At 36.9% G+C, this 3,347-nt stretch overlaps 1 long non-coding RNA gene across 1 annotated transcript; it reads left to right on the top strand.

Moving 5' to 3' along the window:
- The first annotated feature begins 49 nt into the window (after positions 1-49).
- On the top strand, positions 50-2,377 carry LOC107272818. Its single transcript, XR_001539060.2, has 4 exons — positions 50-275; positions 365-454; positions 536-1,870; positions 1,956-2,377. It is a non-coding gene; the product is annotated as an uncharacterized LOC107272818 (long non-coding RNA).
- The last annotated feature ends 970 nt before the right edge of the window (positions 2,378-3,347 follow it).

Raw genomic sequence — 3,347 nt, forward strand, 5'->3', positions numbered from 1 at the left:
TGGCCTCAAAAAATAGGTAAGTGCCCATTACATTTTTTCTTTAAAAGTATTAAATTGTTATAATAGAATCTAAAAGATCTAATGTATGTAAATTATGTCTTTTGGCAGTTACGAATGCGACGATTGGGAAACTCAACACACGAATCCAAATACACGAATTACACCTTATAAGAATAAACAGCTTAACGTTATCGTTCAGTGGTAACTACGTTCTGTGATATACATACATACAGCATATAATAAGGCTTTTCTCAAATTAAGCAATAACAATTGAGGTATACTCTATATTACCACATTTTACATAATTTCATAATTCATTTACTGCCCGTCGAATTGTTTCACAAAATGCATTAATATCTTACAGCAAATACAAACGGCCAACATCAGAAGATAAATACTGAACAATAATAAAGATTAGACATTAAATGCTTTTCTTTCAGTATTCGTCCATTACGTAAGTAAATGTTGTCATTTTTCTTAACTATTTCTTCATTTAATGTAATTTTGAATTGATTATATAATATATTCATTTCAGGGAACCTAAGAAGATATTACAGTAAAAATATCATCGAAAGGAAAATTGAGGAAAATAAAGAGGAAAGAATGAAGGATAAGTGGTCAAGGAAAATTACAAGATTCCAAAGAAAGCACGATCACTACTATCTGAAAGCAAAACCTACAAAAAAATCGCCGATTAAAACTTTAAGGTCATCTTCGACAAGGAAAAAGTCGAAATCGTGGATAACAATATAAATATGATTCTTATCGCTGATACCGTTAAGGGATAAAAATCCAGGGTCCGCGTCGAAGGGTTGCGCGATCGGGAGGGAAGGAGGCTCGGCTGCGGTGGCGGTAGGGCGAATCGGACGGTGAGGCACGAGGACTAATATCCTACGCCGATGAGGCCGCCGATCGCCTGCTCCCCGCTACCCGCCCGCTGAACACCTGATCGTCCCGGCGTGCGACCTGGATGGCAAGGTACTGCGGGAGGGGGGTATTTTTGTTTTGGTTCGGCTAAATTCGGCAAACCAGTAATAATAGGACTCGGCAAGCTTCGGATTTGCCGAATTTAATCTCTTTCCCTCGGAGAAGGGCCGGGATAGTCATCTTCACGGAGCCCAGATAACAATCGAATACACTCCAACCGATGAGATGGCTGCGAACATTTTTACCAAGGGACTATCCAGGCCAAAACACATGAAATGTGTGAAACTCCTCGCTTTGTCTAACTTCCCAATCTCGAAGAACAACCATCCTTAAATCGAGGGGGAGTATTGAATTTTAAAAGGCACGCTATTGCAATATTAGTATGTCGCTGATATAAGATCGCACTGCGTACACGCCATGCTCCTCTCTCTCGAGGTCGCAGCAACAGCGAATATCCACAATACGTTCCACAGAGGCACCGTATTTTGATGGACGATCAACCGCTGATTTAATTAGTTCGCTTCAGAAGATACAAGTCTCTAAGACAACGAACGGTCGTGACAACCATCCACTGTCAACGACAACGAATCATGCAATAACATTAAAGTTAATCGAAAGACAACTATACGCAATTTAGCAACGACATTTGGCTGCTGTCGCACCATCATGACGCATCTTCACGATCTTGACTGTCTCAAGATGATAGCATGATGGATCCTACATCGGCTAACTGATACTCATCGTCAAGTCATAGTCGACATCTACGAATCACTTCTCTTCTAACCGCATCGTAAAAAGTTTCTCGAGGATTTAGTGACTGATGCTGAAAGCTAGATCCTTTACAACAATAATGTACGGCACGCTATCTGGCTTCCTCGCGACGCAGAGCCATCAATGCAGCTGAAGCTGACCCTTATACGTACAAGCGTTCTCTTTCTGTTTGGTAAGATGCAATAGATCCGCTCTACTACGGGCTACTTTCTGTAAAGAAAACGGTAACAGCTTCCGTATATGTTGATTAATTTCAGAAACAAACCAACGACATTTAAGGAAAACATCCGGGACACACAACTGGTTAAATCTTCCAAGACAATTTACACTCGCCTTCACATTGCTTCAGAAACTCGACTGAAAATCGCGGAGCTCGGATAGCACCGTACTCTCCGAACAGAGAGCCATCAGATTACTATTTGTTCCAACCACTGAAGCTTTATCTGCAAAGAAAAGCGTTCAACACATACGCTCTCAAAATAGCAATCGAAAACTTCTTCACATTGCAAGTTTATTCCCGAGAGAATAGGCAATCACCAATTCCAATATCTTCAGATATGGTAATCTTCTGGTGTCACGTCTATGATTATCACGGTAGAAAGCTTACGAAGATTCCTAAATGACTCAACTTCTTTCTAAATCAATTTCATTCTACATTTAAGATTATATTATCTTGTCAAATTTACATATATTTTTATGTTTCTAAGAAAAATGAACTTACTATAAATTGTATAATTATAAATTGTAACTTACTTACTATAAATTACATTTATATGCCTTTTAACATTTTCGACAATGCAATATATTTATCTGATTAGTGACATTACAATGTATTTATATTTTATATTTGTTTAACAATACAAATTTCAGTGTTTAAAACTTTTTTCATATATCCTATTGAACAACAAAAACTTGCGATATCCTCCAAAAAACACTTACGTGTAAAAATCTACGCCAAGTACAGGAGTGCTGTGTATTCCTCTAATAAAAAGTATTGATATCACATTATTGAGGCCAAGTACATAAGTCACTACATGTTTGCCTATTATATGATCTAGCACTGGCCCATCGTTTTAATTGTATTTTCAAAATTTCTTATAACGTTTTCACTACTCTTTTACATTACTACTGCTTCCCGTAGTTGATTATGATTTAATGGTCATTTAATAATTAATCAAACGTTAGGTGATTCCTTATCGAGTACTACTTGGCTGGTCCGTGCCAGGAATTCCAAAGTACTTATTTTGAACATACTAATAGTATCCTAAAACTGTATGTTTGTTATTAAGCTTTTATCGTGATTATTTTTGACGAGTTATTGTTAATAAGCTCTATATAGAAAGTTGACATTGGTTTTGAGTTTGATGACTGGCATAATGAACGCAAATTTATGTCAAGAAATGCATGGACCCGCCAAGTAGTACTCGATAAGAAATCATCTAAAGTTTGATTAATTATTAAATGACCATTAAATCATAATCAACTACGGGAAGCAGTAGTAATGTAAAAGAGTAGTGAAAACGTTATAAGAAATTTTGAAAATACAATTAAAACGATGGGCCAGTGCTAGATCATATAATAGGCAAACATGTAGTGACTTATGTACTTGGCCTCAATAATGTGATATCAATACTTTTTATTAGAGGAAT

This window comes from Cephus cinctus, unplaced genomic scaffold (genome assembly GCF_000341935.2).
Source record: "Cephus cinctus unplaced genomic scaffold, Ccin1 Ccin1_scaffold1293, whole genome shotgun sequence".
NCBI lineage: Eukaryota > Metazoa > Arthropoda > Insecta > Hymenoptera > Cephidae > Cephus > Cephus cinctus.